The sequence below is a fragment of the Mastigoproctus giganteus genome, chromosome 6 (genome assembly GCF_048544385.1).
Source record: "Mastigoproctus giganteus isolate SK-2022 chromosome 6, ASM4854438v1, whole genome shotgun sequence".
NCBI lineage: Eukaryota > Metazoa > Arthropoda > Arachnida > Uropygi > Thelyphonidae > Mastigoproctus > Mastigoproctus giganteus.
The window spans coordinates 34715824-34735665 of record NC_143580.1 but is presented as its reverse complement, the minus strand read 5'-3'; the positions used below and the strand labels follow the sequence as shown (position 1 = coordinate 34735665).

Sequence of the window (19842 nt, the reverse complement as noted above, 5' to 3'; positions counted from 1 at the left end):
GGCTAATGTTAGCATTATTCTGACAACCTTCAGTTGGAACGCTTATATAATTTCAGTTGACGAGCACCGTATTACTTTGTTTTCTTTGTAACGCAACTTTTGTACACGATCTTCTCTTTCTCTCCCCCTGAAAATTTGGTTTCGGCTACTAAAGATATGAAAAATTAAAAATAAATAAATAGTTCAAAGTGGATAAAATAATCCACTTCGGAGAAGGTCGTGTTCGTTCTCGCGGAAGCGGCGTGGCTTAACGAGAATCAACTGAATAGGTAAGTGTGGGAGTTATTTCTGTTGCTACGCAGGAAAAGAAACCATGCCTCTGATATTTGTCCTTTGGGGTTTGTTTCGGCATCCCTGTTATATGGATTAATAAATTAGGCGTTCAGAAAAAATTAAAATCGACCGCCAGATGTTCAAAAGTTAAAATACGAAACGGCGGTTGATATCTTTTGTAAAATGGCAACTTTCGGTTAGGTATGGAATACTCGATTAAAGATATGCGTATTATTATTATTTATTAGCCATATGTGCTAGGAAGCCTGAAGCTTATGATGCACCAGCCAAAAAAAAAAAAAAAAAAAAAAATTCCCGAGTTACTCTCAGAGAGAGAAGTAGAAAAGAATCACCAAGAAAAAGAAGAATGATGATATCCAGCTCAGGATCCTGGGTGTGCCAAGAAGCCCACACTCACTAAATGTGAGCCCCTGGGGTGATAATATAGGATGGTAGGGGAATATTTCAACGCAGAAGTTGAAGTAAAATAAAGCTGGAATGCATTATTGCGTTAGATTTTCGATGATTTTACTCCGCTGGAGATCAACGCCGAGTATTCGGTGATAACGCCGATGATTTCTTTTGCCAAAAGGGATTACAGAAACTCCCCAGTAAATTAGGTTTCCTCTGGCTCCCGAATTCTTGCTCTTTCTGAAGATGAAATAAAAAGGGTTTAGTACCATTCAAAAGAATATGACTGACCATCTCAAGACATAGTGTTGAAGAAATTCTAAGAAAATATGCATAGAGTCCCATGGGGTATATTTTAAATAAAGTGACTATATCCTGAGTATTCTAATGCGGGATATCGATTTTACCCCCCCCCCTCTAAAAGCAATCTTCTTTATCCTCGCCTTCTACCCACGTTTATATGGGGTCAGCATCTTCTTAAAAACAATATACATTTTTTTTATTTATAAAAAAATTCATATACAAAATATAAATTAAGTACATATACTTCTTTGAACTGAACTTATAAAATAAAATATCACATCTCTAAAAAAAAACAAATATAGCCTATATATATTTTTTTTCACATATTTTTGTTTTATTTCAAAGAAATATCTATATAATATAGGTATTTCTTATTATTATTTCTGTGAAATAATAATAAAATTACATCTTTTAACAATAAAAACAATAGAAATTAAATATTTTTCCATGGAGTGAATTTTTCTTAATAATTCTTCATTATTTGCTTTTTCTTCGTAAAATTCTTCACAAGAATTAGCAAATTGCACTTGTAGTATTACTTTCAGCGTCCTATGGTCGATTCTGTTTTTTCTAACATCCACAACTTATTTACTACTGAAAAAAACTTTCTGTTGCACCATTGGTTCCTGGAAAACATAATGCAAATCCAATTACTGTTTTCAATTTTCTTAAAAAATGCAAAATCGTGATTCATGATATAAGTATAGAGGTAACATGTCCAATCCAGGACAGTTTTCAATGTGGGGTAAATGACTTAAATCCGAATAATCTCAATGAGTATTTTGCATTTACACATGAGGAGTTATTAATTAAGGGAGGATAATCCCGGAAGTTTATCGAACTGTTATTGGGTGCTTAATGATTTTGTAATAACTGAGAGCAAAGTGGAGGAGAAATTGACGAAGTTAAACATAAGAAAGGCACCTGTGGTGAATGGGATCTTTCCAGTTATATTAAAGGAGGCGGAAAAGGAACTAAGCAAACCCTTAGCCATAATTATGAGAGCATCCTTGGACTAAGAGGAGGTCCCCTCGAACTGGACATGTGCAAATGCATCTCCAATTCACAAAGAGGGTATCAAAGGGTGACATGAGTAAATTTTGGCCAGTTAGTTTAACTTCTGTTCCCGGTAAAATAATGGAGTCACTGGTTAAAGATGCATTGCAGGATCATCTAGACAACACTGCAGCAATAATTCAAACAGCATGGGTTTGTTAAGGGAAAGTCTCATCTGACAAATTTGATTGGATATTATGATGTAGTTACAAAGGAACTGGATGCAAAAAAATAATTTTGATATCATATATTTGGATTTCAGGAAAGCTTTTGACACTGTTGCCCATGAAAGACTACTGTAAAAATTGGAGCAGAATGCCATTAAGAGTAAGTTGCTACAATGGATAAAAGGTTGGTTGAGTGGGAGAAGACAGAGGGTGGTAATCAATGGGTGCTACTCTTTGTGGACTAATGTTATTAGTTGAGTCCACTGTTGTTTTGTATATTTATCAATGATATTGATGAAAGTATATCAGGCTTAGTGTCGAAGTTTGCAGATGAAACAAAAGTTGGCAGGGTTGTTAATGGCAGTGTGCTACTGCAACAGGATCTAGAAAATTTGGGAAGATGGGCTGAGAAGTGGCAACTGAAGTTTAACATTGACAAATGTAACATACTGCATATGGGTAGCAGTAACCCCAGAGGAACATACCAACTCTGTGGTACTACACTTAAGGTGGTAGAAAATGAAAAAGACCTGAGAGTAATTGTGCAGTCTGATATGTTTTCTGAGCAATGCAGATAGGCTGCCAGAGCAGGTCATGGGGTTTTTGTCAATGATATACAGCAATTTTGCTAGCAGGGAAAAGGAGGTGATTATCCCTTTGTATAAGGCAATGGTCAGGCCATGCCTTGAGCACTGCATACAGGTCTGGAGGCCTCATTTTAGGAAGGATGTAGATTTTCTTGAGCATGTACAGAGAAGGGCAACAAGATTGGTGAGGGAAATGAAGTCCTCTTAACAAGAGAGGCTTAAGTTCTGAAAATTGCAGTGGCTGGAGACTAGGCACCTGCGCGGTGATCTGATTGAGGTGTATAAGGCCTTGAATGGGTTGAGCACGCTGAATTCTGATGGGATTCTTCCACTTATTCAGATTACGAACTTAAGGGGGCATAAATTTAAATTGAGGAAAGACATTTGTAGAATAGATGTGCAGAAATTTGCCTTTAGCCAGTGGGTGGTTAATTGCTTGAACAAACTTCCATCTGCCGTTGTGGAAGTTGGTAGCTTAAATGAATTCAAGGAGGAACTGGACAAACTTTTAGAGGGAATGGTTGTGTGAAATTGGGGGGGGGGAAGGTTTGACTGTCTTCTATATAAGCTCATACACTTGCTTTCTTGCAACACATGCCTCTACTACTATCATTACTTTTGTTTTAGCCATATTCATCTTTATTCCAAAATCCTTACTAACTTTTTATAACTGATTAAGATTCCATGATCCCAAAGAATTATAGGAAAATATTTGGGATCATGGTTTATGATCACAATGTAATCTGCAAATCGTAAATGGTTTAGGTACTCTCCTTTCTGCGACCAGTCTAATTTTCTTAAATCTTCCTCAAGGGCAGCAGTAAACAACTTCAGAGATGATGTGTCTCCTTCTTGAACTCCTTTCTCAATTCTAAATTTGCTACTGTCTTTGTCTAGTCTAATAACGGAGGTAGTGTTTTCATATATTTTCTTCAAAATCATAATATATGTGGTATCTATGCCTTGTCTTGCCAGTGCCCAAAACATTGCCTTATGCTGAATGGAGTCAAATGCCTTTACATAATCCACAAATGCAGACATAATGGTATTTTATATTCATTTGCGTTCTCCATTAGCTGAGATATGGTACACGTGATACGGAAGTTGTATAAAGGGAACTCGTAGAAAACACTAGATACCGAAAAAAATATATATATAACATAACTGTTTTGGGATATAACTTAAGGATTTAATTTTTGTTTTGAATTTTATTGAATTAAATCGGAATCATGACTCTGACCAGAGCAGCAAAGCAAAAGGCTCAAGCTAATGGGAGTGCTGTGGTTCAGGGGAGAACTGAGGGGGGCAGTTGCCCTCTGAATCACAGTCTATTAAAATGCACTGTTTGCTTGATGTTTGCGGAGCAGTCGGGTACGGGATATGATACTGCCAAGGGGGTTGTCTTTGTGTGTGCACGATGTAAGTAGTGCAAGGAAATCAGGCGACAACTCAGCGTTGTTATGGGCCTTTATGAGAGCTTGAAGGACAGGGTGGATGCCCTCGAAGGAAATAAATTGAGGGGCCCATCAAGCTCTCAGCTGCCCACATCAACGCCAGAGCTTGCACTTGGTCATCAGGCAACACAGAAGCAGCCCCCTAGGCAGAATGCGCTGGTCCCACAGAAACTAGTAGTTGTTGGTGACTCTATTGTCAGGGAAACGGGGAACATCCTTTGTAAAAAGGATAGGTGGAATAGGACCAGGGTATGTCTGCCAGGGGCAAAGGTTGATGACGTTGTAGAGCGGATATCATCTTTTAAGGGCACAAAAGGTGATATAGTTGTACACGTTGGCACTAATGATATTAAGAGTAGTAGACCGGCGGAATTACTTAGCAAGTACAGGTCACTGTTGAAAAAAAGCCGTGAATTAGGGTTGAACTTGAAAGTGTCTGCAATTCTGCCCAGACACGATAGGAGGGAGTATATGATGAGAGCCTTGTCGATCAATTCGGCCCTGGAGGGATTGTGCAAGGCTCAAGGGGTAGAATTTTTTTCAGCCTGGACTGTACTTGTTAACAGGAGAGATTGCTTCTACAGGGATGGGATACACTTAAATAGAAAGGGTGCAAGAATTTTTGCTGATGCTGTCGAGGCAGTGTTAGGTGGGTCGGAAAACTGCTAGTTGGGGGGGATACAAGGACTAATAGATTAACAGTAGCCAGTGGCAGAGGTGGAAGTGATTCTTGCACTGCTTCTATTGAAATGAGCAGAAGTCTGAAAAACAAAATGCAGGATATTTCAGAGACTGCTGGTAGTCATTGCGGTACAGGTAAACACATGGGTTGTGTTAGGGTAGCTAAGAATAGAAACAGGTGCATGTATACCTACGTGTACACCAATGCTAGGAGTTTGGTAAATAAATTTGATGAATTTGAGGTATTGCTCAAAACATCAAAGGCAGATATTGTTGGGATATCAGAGACGTGGTGTCACACAGATATAAGTAATGCGGAACTGGAATTTGGGGAATACAATGTGTATAGAAAGGATAGACAGGACAGGAGGGGAGGAGGGGTTATGCTATTAATTAAGAAACACATAAAGTCCAAGGAAGTGAAGCCAGTCGACATCGATGGACAGGGCAGCGTCGAGTCAGTTTGGTGTGACATAAGCATAGGGAAATCAAAATTGAGAGTAGGAGTGTGCTATAGGCCTAATGACTCTGATGAGTATAATAAGATTTTGTACAGGGAAATAGAGTGGGCCAGTAAATCAGAGAGTCTTATAATGGGGGAACTTTAATTTCCCAGATATTGACTGGAATTTGTGGGTTGGTCACTCGCACACTAGCAAGGCTTTTGTGGATTTATTGGATGATTTTCTACATCAGCATGTTCGTGAGGCAACAAGAGGGAGCAATACTCTTGATCTGATTATCAGTAGTGATTCTTCATGCATTAAGAACCTGCAGATAAATGAACCACTAGGTGGCAGTGATCACAGTGTGTTGAAGTGGGATTTACTCAAGGAGGTAACTACCATCAGAGGTAAAGGGAAGGGTTTTTGTTTTCGTAAAGGCGACTATGATGGTCTGAGACAGTATTTAAATTCTATACAGTGGGACCAACTGATGATGTTACCAACAGCAAACTCAAAATGGGAAGCATTCAAGGAACTAATCTTCGAGGCTACCAGGCTTTACATACCAACTAAGAAATATTGTTCAAGGTTTAGGCCTAAATGGTTGTCACATGAACTAATGAGACATGTGGCAGAGAAGAAAAATGCATGGGATACATACAAATTAATGGGTGACATGGAAGCCTATGATAGATATAAGTTGGTCTGTAACCAAGTCACAAAGGAGATTAGGCAGGCAAAGGCAGACTATGAAAAATCCTTGGCAAAGGATGCAAAGAAAAACAGAAAAGAGTTCTTTACATACTTGAACTCGAAAAGGAAAGGGATGAATCAGATTGGTCCACTGGATATTGATGGTTCAACAGTTGAGGATCCTGCTCAGGTGGCTAACAATCTAAACGAATATTTTGCATCTACATTCACGCATGAGGAGTTATTCAGGAAGGAGAATGATGTAGGTAAAGTAAACATTGTCAGTGAGCTGGATGATTTTGTAATAACTGAGTGGAAAGTGGAGGAGAGATTGTTGAGGATAAACATAAAAAAGGCACCTGGGGTGGATGGGATCTATCCAGTTATATTAAAGGAGGCAGCAAAGGAAGTATGCAAACCCCTAGCCATAATTATGAGAGCTTCTTTGGACTCAGGGGAGGTACCCATGGACTGGAGATGTGCAAATGTAACCCCAATTCACAAAGGAGGATCAAAGGCTGACACAAGTAATTATAGACCTGTTAGTTTAACTTCTGTTCCAGGTAAATTAATGGAGGCACTGGTTAAAGAAGCACTGCAGGATCATCTAGACAAGAATTCAGTTATAGCTCAGACGCAGCATGGTTTTGTTAAGGGCAGGTCTTGCCTGACCAATTTGATTGGATACTATGATGTAGTCACAAAAGAACTGGATGCAGGGAATAACTTTGATATTATATATTTGGATCTTAGAAAGGCTTTTGATACTGTTGCACATGGAAGACTGCTGCACAAATTGGAGCAGTGTGGCATTGGAGGCAAATTGCTGCTATGGATAAGGGGATGGTTGAGTGGCAGAAGACAGAGAGTGGTAATCAATGGACACTGCTCAACGTGGACTAATGTTATTAGTGGAGTTCCTCAAGGTTCAGTGTTGGGTCCGTTGTTGTTTTCGGTGTTTATGAATGATATTGATGATGGGATATCAAGTTTAATGTCCAAGTTTGCAGATGATACAAAGGTTGGCAGGGTCGTTAAGGACAATACTGACGCTATGCTGCTGCAACAGGATCTGGAAAGGTTGAACAGATGGGCTGAGAGGTGGCAAATGAGGTTTAACATCGACAAATGTAAAGTGCTGCATATGGGAAACAGTAACCCCAGAGCAACGTATCAACTCTGCGGTACTACACTGACAGTGGTGGAGAATGAAAAGGACCTGGGGGTAATTGTGCAGGCAGATATGAAGTTCTCTGAGCAGTGCAGACGAGCTGCAAGAGTAGCTCATGGTGTCTTGTCAATGATATACAGGAATTTTTCTAGCAGGGATAAGGAGGTGATTATTCCCTTGTATAAGGCAATGGTAAGGCCACATCTTGAGTACTGTATACAGGTCTGGAGGCCTCATTTCAAGAAGGATGTAGAGCTGCTTGAACGGGTACAGAGAAGGGCAACAAGATTAGTAAATGGAACAAAGGGTTGCTCTTACGAAGAAAGGCTTAAGTTTTGCAAATTACAGAGTCTGGAGACTAGGCACCGGCGAGGTGATCTGATAGAGGTGTATAAGGCTTTGAATGGTTTGAGCATGCTCAATGCCAATGGGATTCTTCATCTTTCTCAGAATAATCACCTCAGAGGGCATAAATTCAAATTGAGGAAGGACGGATGTCGGATAGATGTGCGGAAATTTGCCTTTGGCCAGCGGGTGGTTGGTTGGTTGGTGGAACCGACTTCCATCACTTGTTGTTGAAGTTGATAGCCTAAACAAATTTAAAGCTCAACTGGACAGGTATTTCGAACAGACGGAGGGGTGAAATGGGAGCGGTTTTTTTTTTTTTTTTTTTTTTGGCTGATGCTGAATAAGCTTGCTTTCTTGCATCATATGCCTCTGCTAATGCTAATGCTAATGCTAATGATATTACGTGAAGGTGATCCATAGTTGAGAATCCTGTCCTAAAGCCAGCTTGCTCTTTCGGTTGATTCTCATCAAGGAATATTTCTAATCTGTTAGTAATGACCCTTGTGAACAACTTGTAGATGTGGGATAACAATTGATTTATCATGTCTCTTCCTCCCAATTTTAACAACTCTACAGTAACTTCATCTTCCCTTGTGTCTTCTGATTGTTCATTTTCTATGCATGTTCTACCTCATCAGGAAGGATATCGGGTATGTCGTATGTGTTACTAATTTTTGATCCACCTTTCCCACTGCTGGCATCATTTCCTCGCTCCTTGTATAATTCTCTATAACATTCTTCTGCTATTTGAATTATGTCTTCTCTGCTTTTTATAATTATACCATCGTTTTTCTTCAGTTTCAGTATCATTTGTCTTTTTGTATTACTGCTCATGGTTGCTGATTTAAGTCCTTTCGTCATCCTAATGCTCGTTCTACTTTTCTTATGTTAAATCTTCATATGTCTATCTCTGAGTCTCTTTCTAATGGCTTTGCATAACTCACTATACTCAATACTCAATTTTATCTTTGTCAGTTTTTATCTTGCTCTTCATTTGTCATCTTCGGTTCATCATGACAAATGTTTCTTGGCTAATTTTCTCTTCTTTGCTTTTCTTTTTATCTATAGGTTTCTTGGGTTTTATCACTTTCAGAAAGTTGTAGTATTTCTCATCAATATCTTGGTACTGAACAGTCTGCAGAAGCTCAAACTTGTTCTTAAGTTTCAGTACATACTGCTTTTCTCCTCTTCTGTTATCTCAAAGACCTTCCTATTATTTACTCGAGTCAGTTTTTTCCTTTCTTTTCTGACATCTGTGAAGTGTGAATCTTACCATTCTGTGATCATTTACCTTGTTCAGGACTGTAACAACATTCACGATATATCTTCTGTTAGTAAGGATGAAGTCAATTTCATTAGTTGTTAATGCATTTTGGCTCTTTCAAAGCCTTATACACCTCATTGAGATCACCTCATGGATACTAGTCCCCAGCCACTGCAATTTGCAGAACCTAAGCCTTTCTTGGTAAGGGGACCCCTTTGTTCCCCTCACCAATCTTGTTGCCCTTCTCTGTACATGCTCAAAAAACTATACATCCTTCCTAAAATGAGGCCTCCAGACCTGTATGCAGTACTCAAGGCATTGCCTGACCATTGCCTTATACAAAGGGATAATCACTTCCTTATCCCTGCTAGCAAAATTCCTCTATATCATTGACTATACCCCGTGACCTGCTCCGGCAGCCTGTCTGCATTGCTCAGAAAACTTCATATCTGACTGCACAATCACTCCCAGGTCTTTTTCATTTTCTGCCACCCTAAGTGTAGTACCACACAGTTGATACATTCCTCTGAGGTTACTTCTACCCATATGCAGTACTTTGCATTTGTCAATGTTAAACTTCAGTTGCCACTTCTCAGCCCATCTGCCCAAATTTTCTAGATCCTGTTGCAGTAGCATACTGCCATTACTGTCATTAACAACCCTACCAACCTTTGTATCATCTTCAAACTTCGACACTTTGACTGATATACCTTCATCAATATCATTGATAAAAATACAAAACAACAGTGCGCCCAAAACACTGAACCTTTGTGACTCCTAAAAACATTAGTCCATTCAGAGCAGCGTCCATTAATAACCACACTCTTGTCTTCTCCCACTCAACCACCCTTTTATCCATTAATAACCACACTCTGTCTTCTCCCACTCAACCACCCATTTTTATCCATTGTAGCAACTTGCCCTTAATACCATACTGCTCCAATTTGTACTGTAGTCTTCCGTGTGCGACAGTGTCAAAAGCTTTCCTGAAATCCAAGTATGATTTTCAAAATTATTTTTTGCATCCAGTTCCTTTCTAATCACATCATAGTATCCAGTCAAATTTGTCAGACAACACTTTTCCTTAACAAACCCATGCTGTTTGAATTATTGCTGCAGTCTTGTCTAGATGATCCTGCAATGCATCTTTAACTAGTGACTCCTTTATTTTATGTGGAACAGAAGTTAAACTAACTGGTCTGTAATTACTCGTGTCACCCTTTGATCCCCCTTTGTGAATTGGGGATACATTTGCACATCTTCAGTCCGCGGGGACCTCCCCTGAATCCAAGAATGTTCTCATAATTATGGCTAAGGGTTTGCTTAGTTGCTTTACTGCCTTCTTTAATATAACTGGATAGATCCCATCCACCCCAGGTGCCTTTCTTATGTTTAACTTCAACAATTTCTCCTCCACTTTGCTCTCAGTTATTACAAAATCATTAACCACCCTGTTACAGTTTGACAAACTTCTGGCATTTTCCTCCCTTAATAACTCCTCGTGTGTGAATGTAGGTGCAAAATATACATTCAAATTATCAGCTATCTGAGCAGGATCATCAACTCAAACCATCCATATCAAGTGGACCAATCTGATTCATCCCCTTCCTTTTAGAGTTTATATAAGTAAAGGAGGCCTTGCTGGTTTTCTTGGCATCCTTTACGAAAGATTTTTTGTAATCTGCCTTTGCTTGCCTAATCTCCTTTGTGACTTGATTACAGACAAGCTTATATCTGCTACAGATATCATATGACACAGAAGCCTATGGGCTTCTATGTTATCTGATAATTTATATGCATCCCATGCATTTTTCTTCTCTGCCATGAGTCTCATTAGTTCATCTGACATCCATTTAGGCCTAAACTTTGAACAATATTTCACTGGTCAACATCAAAAATGTTTATGGCTTGAAAATAGTCAATTCTTAATTTCAGCATGATAAAAACGAATATAACATTTAAAACTCTTAGTTAGCTCTCAGTTCCACGATATAGACCTTCATGATTTAGGGGAATATTAGTGAATACTAGGGAATTTTGGAGTCTAGAGATTGGTAATACTGAAACAGGAACCGATAAAGCATGTTTTTTTTTTTGTATTTGTTTTTTTTTTTTTAGTATTTCTGTGTATCATTTACCTTGCAAGTGGTGTTATGAGTAAAGTGACTATATGTACCAGATTATGCGTGACAGTCCTAGGTTTAAGACTTTTGCCCCGCATTGCAAACTGTCCCGGATTGGACATGTAACCTCAATAATGCAAAGTACCTGTATTATGTTTGCCAGAAACGAATGGTACAACAAAAGAGTTTTTTTTTGGTAGTAAATAAGTTGTGGACGTCAACAAAAAAAAAATAATAAATTATAAAAAAATAACTGACCGTAGAAACGCTGAAAGCAATACTACAAAGTAATGAAGAATTATTCACTCAGCAGAAAAATATATTTAATTATATTATTTAATTTCTCATGTTTTTATTGTTAAAAGAAGTATGTATTTTTATTATCAGTATTATTTCACAGAAAAAAAAACAACTTTTTTTTCATTAAACAAAAATGAAAGTCGATTAAAAATATGACCCCTCTAATAAGTGTTTTTCCCCCTTCTAATAACTGTGTTTCTCAGTTCATGTCCTTCATGCTGTTCGTCATGTAGTGTAACACGAGGGTACCTTTCCTGACTTAAAATATAATATTTCAAAATTTTAATATTTATTAATATCCTATACATTATATTTATTATCCTATTTTTATTTGGTCTAAATTCAAAATGAAGATAGATTCTCTACAAGAGAAAATCACAATAAGCATTGGCATTAGCAAGGGCACATGATGCAAGAAAGCAATCTTATATAGCATCAGCCAAAAAAAAAAAAAAAAACACACACACACTCCCTTCTCGTTTCACCCATCCACTTGCTCCAAATGTTTGTCTAGTTCTGCCTTGAATCTGTTTAAGCTATCAACTTCTACAACAACAGATGGAAGTTTATTCCAGCAATAAACCACCCGCTGACTAAAGGCAAATTTCCGCACATCTATCCTACAACTGTATTTCCTCAATTTGAATTTATGCCCTCTCGGGAAATTATTCTGAGCAAGAGAGAAGAATCCCATCAGCATTGAGCATGCTCAAACCATTCAAGGCTTTATACACCTCAATCAGGTTAATAAGTTAGCATTTGTCTGATTTCACGAATATTAGCGGGTCTCAATCATACAAGTTGTCTGTCCAACATGAGGGTCTCAATCATACAAGTTGTCTGTCCAACATGAGGAGTACCTATACTGAATTTCAGCCTTTCTGTGGAAAAAAAAAAAAAAAATATATATATATATATATATATAGTGTATTTTGTTTTTTTTGTGTTTTTTTTTTTAAGTGTGATATTTTATAAGTTTAGTTCAAAGAAGTATATGTATTTAATTTATATTTTGTATGTGAATATATTTTTTTTATAAATAAAAAATAAATTAAAAAAAATGTGTATATTGTTTCTAGGGGGTTGTAAATTCTCCCCCCCCCCAGATGTCCCGCATTGGAATACTGAGGATCTGGTCACTTTAGCTATGAGTAATGTTCATTTCTTTTCTTTTCTTTTTTTCAGATTTATGGACAAAAATTACATAAAAAGCCAGGATGCCACATAAATGTGTTAACAGTGTTGACAATTTTTGTTGTGTGTGTGGTGATGTAACATTTTCCACTCAGAAACACCAATTGACTCCACTTGTGAAGACAGCCTACTACCATTATTTTGGCTGTATAGGTAGGGGATGAAGACAAACCCTGGGCATCTCATATTTGCTGCAACACATGTGCTGTAAATCTCTGTGGATGGTTGAATAACAAAGGACATTCGATGCCTTTTGCCATCCCAGTGATTTGGAGGGAGCATTCAAATCATGTAAGTGACTGTTATTTCTGCAGGTGCCTCCTCTTCAGCATGGCATGTCCAAAAAAAAGGAAGTGGATGGTGGAATACCCCAACATCCCATCAGCTATCCGACCAGTGGCACTTGGGGATGATCTGCCTGCACCTCACCTTCCAGAAGAGTACACTTTGGAGTCTGATGAAGATGGAGACAGTGTGAGGAATGATGGTCAACCTGGGCCTTCAGCATCACAGGATCCTGATTTTGGGCCAGAACCTGAGTCACTGAGTGAGCCGCACAGAATCACTCAAGGTGAACTAAGTGATCTAATTCAAGACTCTAGATCTATCGAAAGATAAAGCAGAGCTTCTGGGATCAAGGCTCTAACAGTGGAATCTTCTGCAACCAACTGTCAAGGTGTCCGTGTACAGGAGCGAGCACAATGCTTTGACTCTATATTTTAAAAGTGACATTTTAAAACAACCTTGTTGCCTGCTGTGATGTCAATGTTTTGATGACAGCTTTGAATGTGGAGCACAACCCACAGGACTGGAGGCTATTCATAGACTTATCAAAGCTAAGTTTAAAAACTGTTTTGCTCCACAATGGCAATGCTCTTCCTTCAATTCCTCTAGGCCATACTGTCCACGTGAAAGGTTTTTTTTTTTTTTTTTTATCAATTGTATGGAGTTGTGTTTAATGTCGGTTTTGATTTTTAAATTATTTATTATATTTTACTGACTTGTCCTGTGGGATCACTAAGTCTGGTAAATTACCAAACTGTACTATTGTAAATTGTGTAAATAGTTGGCTCAGTCAATTACTGATCGATCCTTTTAATTGTAAATAGTTATATTTATTTTATTTATACATTACTAATATAAACGTGTATTATGGCCATGGGAATTGTTGTTGTTGTTATTTGGTTTTTAGGAGCATTAACAACTAAGGCCATATTGCTCCAGGGATATGCAGTGGTCATTCCCTGACCTTTCCACATCCTCCGTATTTGGTGGTCATGGGCTCGAACCCCGGTCTAATCAAGAAGTGTGTGCTACGCACTGTTGCTCCTACCCACCTGGCTACGGAGATGCCAGCCATGGGAATGAAGAGATTCTTTACTGGTTCCCTTCCAGACCTTACTGCAGTAGCAAGTATATCTGATATCGACAGTAATGAACAAATTCTTGTAGAATATGTAGAAGAGGAGTTAGAACAGGTTAATAAGGATGTGCTTACTGCACCTGAAGAGATGACTCGAACACAAGTAGTTGCTGAACAGACATCACAAAAGGTTACTGAAACATCTCAGAAGGTTAGTAAAGAAGTAAATATGGTATCCAAAAAGCAGAAACTAAAAGCAAAGAAACTTGCAGCAAATTCTAAAGCTAAGGGTAATCCAAACGTTAAAGAACTGAAAGTAGTGGATTTAGAATTAATAAGTCAGAAACTCTCAGAAAGCCAGGCAGAGACAGGAAAATAGACCAGCTAAACATGTAAGAGAATATCTGGAAAGCTCAAGTGATATTTCCTTGGATGTGGCAGTAGACAGAATATTGGGTTTAGATGGAAAGGATAAAATAAAGAACTGTAGGTTAACAACTAAGAGAATTACTTAGAAAAGATTATAACATTCCTAGTGTTGTTAGACTATGTAAATACTGGATCTTTGGGATAGATTAGAATTGACTATAATAGATTTACAAATTGAGAATAAAGTTTTAGAAACTAAATCGGAAACAAAGGAGAAAAAGAAGGATTCTCAGAAGTGATATGCCCAAGTTGTGTCAAAAGAACAGGATACAGTAAGACAACCAAAGATTGCTATTGTAACTTCTAATAATGATAAATTTTTATCTAGTGAAGATGTGAAGAGTTACTGAAAACAGTGAGACCAATGTTGCAAGACATTAAAGTTTAAAGTGTAAGAGCAGTGAAGGATAGGAAGGTTATAATAGAGACAGATTCAGACTGAGACCTTGAGAAAATTAAAGGATGTCTTCAATTTAAAGATCTTGGTATGACTTTGGAGAAACCCAAGCTGCTAGTCTTTGATGTTAGCGAAGGGGTTACTAAAGAACAATTGATTGAACAAATATGGCAAAGAAACTTGAGTGAATATGAAATTACTAAAGATCAGGTGTTGAAAATGTTTCCATTTTGTCTATTAATAAAGTTAAAGGAAAAATTAAGACTAATTGGATTTTACAAATGTCTGGACATATCCACAAGCAATTGTAAATAGTGGTAGGCTGTTTATTAACTGAGACTTCTGCCAGGTGCAGGACATTGTAACAGTAACCCAATGTCATAAGTGTTTGGCCTACAGACATATTGCAAAATATTGTAGGAACAAAACCTTCTGTGGACACTGTAGTGTACAGGGTCACTCATTTAAGGAATGTTCCAAAAAATTGGAGCCTGCTAAGTGTATCAATTGTTGGTGTAAGAAAAGCTCTACTGAGCATAGTGCTGCAGTAAATAAACAATGCCCTGAATATATTAAAGCATTGGAACAAAATAATAAAAGGATTGATTATGAGTAAAGTTATAAATACATTTGTATTAAAGATTTTACAAATAAATACTTACTGGGCAAAAGATGTGGCATCTCAGCTATGTAGGGTGGTGGAGGAGGGATCCTATGACATTATTCTTGTGCAGGAACCCTATACCTTTAAAGGGAAAGTGAGGGGATATCTGGGTACATACAGAATCATACAAAGTGGAGACGTGCCTCTTACTGCTGTAATAGTTATTAATCCATGTTTAGTGGTTATCATGATTACAACCTTGTGTTTTGATTGTGGGGCATGTGAAATAATGACACCTACTGGTTCTGTATACCCAGTGTCCCTTTACTTTAAGTATAGTGATATTATCAACCCATATGTACAATATTTGGAAAAGGTGGAAAGTGTCCTTTCGGAGGAAGCCTGTGATTGTTGCGGTGGATGCAAACGCTGGCTCCACACTCTGGGGAGCTGGGAATACCGATGAAAAAGGACAGGAGCTTGAGGATTTCCTTTGCTCTGCTGGGTGGGGCATCATCAATGATCCGCAGCAGCTTCCTACCTTCTCCTCCCTGCATTGATATTATTGTTTGTTCCAGTGCTATTTTAGGTAATATTCATAATTGGAAGGTTCATGGTGCATTAACTACAAGTGACCACAGGGGCATTTCTTTTGATTATTGTGGGGCTGGGGTGCCTCGTGCTTGGCTGGAGACCAATAGGTATAATATTAGATCTATGAACTGGGATAGATTTGATAACTATAATCTTACATTGATATTATTGTATGTTCCAGTGCTATTTTAGGTAATATTCATAATTGGAAGGTTCATGGTGCAATAACTACAAGTGACCACAGGGGCATTTCTTTTGATTATTGTGGGGCTGGGGTGCCTCGTGCTTGGCTGAAGACAAGTAGGTATAATATTAGATCTATGAACTGGGATAGATTTGATAACTATATTCAGGGTCAAATCAGTTTGTTTGTTTGTTTGTTAGTTATTTGGTTTTTAGCAGCATTAGCAACTAAGGCCATATTGCTCCGGGATATGCGGTGGTCGTTCCCTGACCTTTCTGCATCCTCCGTATTTGGTGGTGATGGGCTCGAACCCCGGTCTAATCAAGAAGCATGTGCTACGCACTGCTGCTCCTTCCCACCTGGCTACGGAGGCACCTGGTCAAATCAGTGGTGTTGTGGACTGGGCTCTATGTGGTACTGCCCAAAAGGCAGAAATCTTAACTAATATTTTAAAGTCAGCAAGTCAGAAATTGATGAGTAGAAAAAAGAAGTGTCTTAAATCTGTCCCTTGGTGGAATTCATATTTAGATGAATTAAAACGTAGGGTAAGATCTGCTATGAAAAATTTTCAGAGGGCAAGACGGATGACTAATCCTGTTTTAATCGTGGAATTAAAACAAAGCTATAGAGTTAAAAAGAATAAATTCTCAGCAAAGATTAAACAGTATAAGTGACTTACATGGCAATCATTTGTTGAACAGGTTGGAAATGCAGACCTCTGGGGGCCAGTCTACAAGGTTATCATTGAGAAGTTGGTATTAGATAATATTGCCTATTCTGTACTGGATGGGAACCAGGAGGATATGGTGACCTGGGCACAGTTGGTCCGGCAGGTAGTAGTAGTGGCATGTGATGCAAGAAAGCAAGTGTATGAGCTTATGCAGCATCAGCCAAAAAAAAATCACACCATTCCCTCCAAATGCCTGTCCAGTTCCTCCTTAAATTTATTTACAAACACAAGAAAGGCACCTGGGGTGGATGGGATCTATCCAGTTATATTAAAGGAGGCAGCAAAGGAAGTAAGCAAACCCTTAGCCATAATTATGAGCACTTCCTTGGACTCAAGGGAGGTACCCACAGACTGGAGATGTGCAAATGTTACCTCAATTCACAAAGGAGGATCAAAGGCTGACACAAGTAATTATAGACCTGTGAGATTAACTTCTGTTCCAGGAAAATTAATGGAGGCACTGGTTAAAGAAGCACTGCAGGATCATCTAGACAAGACTTCAGTTATAGCTCGGACCCAGCATGGATCCAGCATCGTCGAAGTTGATAGGCTAAATAAGTTTAAGGCTCAGCTGGACAGGTATTTCGAACGAACAGAGGGGTGAAGTGGAAGTGTTTATTTTTTGGCTGATGCTGCATAAGCTTGCTTTCTTGCATCAAATGCCTATGCTAATGCTTGTGTACCATTCTGGAAATCCTCGTGCATATAAGGGCATCAATAAAGCCACCCTAACCATGCATTTTTGATCGAACCAGAGAGCATTTATAACAGTATCTCTCTTTGAGGATTGGTTTAAGTGCTGCTTCATTCTCGAGGTTGAAAAATATTGTATAGACAATGATGTTCCTTTCAAGAATTTGCTTCTATTAGATAATAATAAATAAATAAATAAGATCTTTATTTTTAAGTTCACCAGTACACGCAGGTACCATGACCCTACAATACCCTTCACGGCACCATGCCAGGGGTTAATGCTCCTGGACATCCTACACATCTAGACGATTTAAATTCGAACATGAGAGTCATATTTCTACCACCAAATATGACTTTACTCATCCAACCTATGGATCAGGGTGTTATTTTGAATTTAAAAGCATACTATTTACGCACAACATTTTCTCAGGCATTGTCTGCTGTAGACGACGAGAAAATTACGTTAAGAGACTTTTGGAAATCTTACAATATTTACCAAGCCATTTTAAACATTAATAAGGCCTGGGCAGAAATTATTAAAAGTTTAAATGGTGCATGGAAGAAAATATGCCCATGAAAACATGCCCACAGAAAATATGTAAAGGTTGATGCCAAAGACATGGAGTTAATAGAGGAAAAAGAGAATGAATTATCTAACGAAGAACTTATGGACTTGCAGGCAGCGATAGTGAAAGAAGAAAATGCTGATGAAGCTCAAGATAAATCAGATGAAGAACCAAGACGCTTCATCACCAGAGAAATGGAATGGCATTTCGTGAAATTGCATCGGCAATGCCGACCGGGCTAGCCGAGTGGGTAAAGTACCTGCCCGGCAACCCAAAGGTCGCGGGTTCGATTCCCGCCTCGGGCTTGGATCAAAGTACTGCAAAAACCTTGGGAGGTGCAATATGGCCACAGAAGCCAATGCGCCAACAACTACCAAATCAAAGCATTGGCAATGGCGAAGTTTGAGAAGATCGATCCTGACAGCAAACGATTCTTAAAAGTTAGCAGAGGGGTGAATGATATGCTTGCTTGCTACATAGAAATCTACAATGAAAAGAAAAAAGCCACTGTCCAGTCATCCATTAATATGTTCTTTCGTAAGATTGAGTGGCCGACCCCTTCTAAATCTCCACAGCCCTCAACCTCTGCCTAGGTGTACTTATCGGCTGAAGACATAGATTCTGGCAACGATGCTTGAGAGGTAAAACTTACTGACATTATGCCTATTTCTCTCTTTTTTTTGTAATTTTATAATTTAAAATTTTTTTAAATTGCATGCTTTGGTAATTTTTCCTGCGCATGAGATAAAAAATTGAATAAATACAATAAATAATTCTATTTACATGTTCGTCAAACATTTCTTTTTTGATTCAATCAATTCAGCGAGCACTATTGTGAGTGCTGCACAAGCATGGGGGAAATTCCCTGACTTACATAAAATCCAACTTAGGTAGTGTTCCACGGAATGCAACCCTTACCTAAGTCAGATAGTTCCTGTAATTCAGTGAGATCTTGGAACGAAGAGTAACTGAAACTTATGAACACCAAAAGGTATCTCTGCCAAACTCCTTTGCACCAAATTATTAAATAAATAGCAGCTCAATACCCTCCTATTTGTTCACATTCTTCTGTTAACTCTCATTTAACTTTGACTCCTGCAATAATTCTTCATTGTCATCACTCTCCATATGAATATCTTTTTGAGAATGAAAAGATTCCTTTCTTCTAATGGCCATTCCAATATGATGTAAGCAATGAAATATAAATACTATAATAAAATAAAAGCAACCACCTATGCCACCTGTTTACAACACACTGAGAACAAGGACATAAATCAATTTGATAAGATTCAAAGGTAATAAGCCATCAGCAACTCAACACCAGTCTTTTAGAGTTTAGTTGCCCAAGATCAACAGGAATCTCTGGTGTCCCAACTTCGTGGAAGTACCGAGAATCCTTTTGTTAACCACTATCTTCCCCCAACTCCCCAGCCCCAACCATGAAAGGGTAGAGCCTGATAAATCTCAGGGGCTCTTAACTCACAAATAGAAGAATTAAAAAAAAACAAAAAACAACCATTGTGTATATATATATATATATATATATATATGCTTTAAAAGACTACTCTAAGGTATAGATATCTGGGGCTCTCCGCATGTGATAGCCATACATTTGAACCTTACAAAGTCAATCAGTGTAGTAAAAAGATGGAAGAACAAGACTGTATATGCATGATCAGACATGCTAAAAAACTGATAAATAGAAAGAAAGCGAACCAAGAGACATCCTCAAAAATCACGCAGTAACAGCTTTATTATTATTCAGCACTTAACTGGCATTTTTATATTGTAGAACACAGGTCACCAATTAA

At 38.2% G+C, this 19842-nt stretch overlaps 1 long non-coding RNA gene across 1 annotated transcript in view; it reads left to right on the top strand.

The window, feature by feature from the left end:
• The first annotated feature begins 216 nt into the window (after positions 1-216).
• The window catches only part of LOC150084151 (uncharacterized), a 43969-nt gene continuing 24343 nt past the window's right edge, over positions 217-19842 (top strand). The window contains exon 1 of the long non-coding RNA XR_016547096.1: positions 217-269. This is a non-coding gene — a long non-coding RNA (uncharacterized LOC150084151). The remainder of the gene's footprint in view (positions 270-19842) is intronic.